The sequence below is a fragment of the Ipomoea nil genome, unplaced genomic scaffold (genome assembly GCF_001879475.1).
Source record: "Ipomoea nil cultivar Tokyo-kokei standard unplaced genomic scaffold, Asagao_1.1 scaffold2868, whole genome shotgun sequence".
NCBI classification, from domain to species: Eukaryota; Viridiplantae; Streptophyta; class Magnoliopsida; order Solanales; family Convolvulaceae; genus Ipomoea; species Ipomoea nil.
In genome coordinates, this window is record NW_017619296.1 from 743,386 (window position 1) to 744,257 (window position 872).

General features: G+C 44.4%; 1 long non-coding RNA gene across 1 annotated transcript; it reads left to right on the plus strand.

The window, feature by feature from the left end:
* The first annotated feature begins 242 nt into the window (after positions 1-242).
* Positions 243-600, plus strand: LOC109160626. Its single transcript, XR_002050792.1, has 3 exons — positions 243-345; positions 453-497; positions 550-600. It is a non-coding gene; the product is annotated as an uncharacterized LOC109160626 (long non-coding RNA).
* The last annotated feature ends 272 nt before the right edge of the window (positions 601-872 follow it).

The window sequence follows — 872 nt, forward strand, 5'->3', positions numbered from 1 at the left end:
CTACTCAAACTTAGACTCATTGAGTTGCCCGAAATGCAACGTCCTGATGAAGCTACAAGGGTGGATGACCCGAACTACTGCAAGTACCATCGTCTTCTTGGTCACCCGATTGAGAAATGCTTTATCTTCAAAGACAAAGTTATGGCACTGGTTAGGGATGGAAAAATTGAGCTCGCTGATGCTAACGCGAGCTCGAATCAAATCTCGATTACACTCGGACGATTCGCTCCGCTGTGTACTGATGTGTTTACAACATGATTCCTTGCAGCTCACTGTTCCTGAAATCAAGGCTGAAATGGAGAAAACTCTCCAGTGGCTTGTTCCAGTAGCCACTGACACTACAAAGTAAAGTAAACCTGTCTTCATTAGTTGCCTAAACAAGCTTTTAGCATTATTCCTATCACTCTTCGAATGCTATATAATTGATTTCTTGAATTTGGATGTGGAAGCAGGGCACATTAAGGTTTTGGATGAGTCGGAGAATGGGCCAACACCGGGTTAGTGTTTCTCCATTGGAGACACTCAAGAGGTGTACGTTGTTCACTGCAGAAACGATTTTGGGAAGAAAGCAGACGTGCAGAGTACCATAATCCGGCTGCACAGAAAAACAAAATGGATTCGTTCATGTCATGGCTTCACCGCCTCATCACCTTGGTGAGATTCAACGGCCACAGGGCGTTGGCAGCGAGATCACCGGCTCCTAAAGGACTAGTCCCCCTGCATCCTGAAACACCACCTAACAGTAACCTGAAAGTACCAAATGCACAACTTTCTGTAGAAGATAGAAGATTGTTAGGAGTGATGAAAAGCAGAAAGCTTGTTCCTGGACTAAGCAAAAGCCAAGAACTTGTATCATCCAACAATAAGAAGAA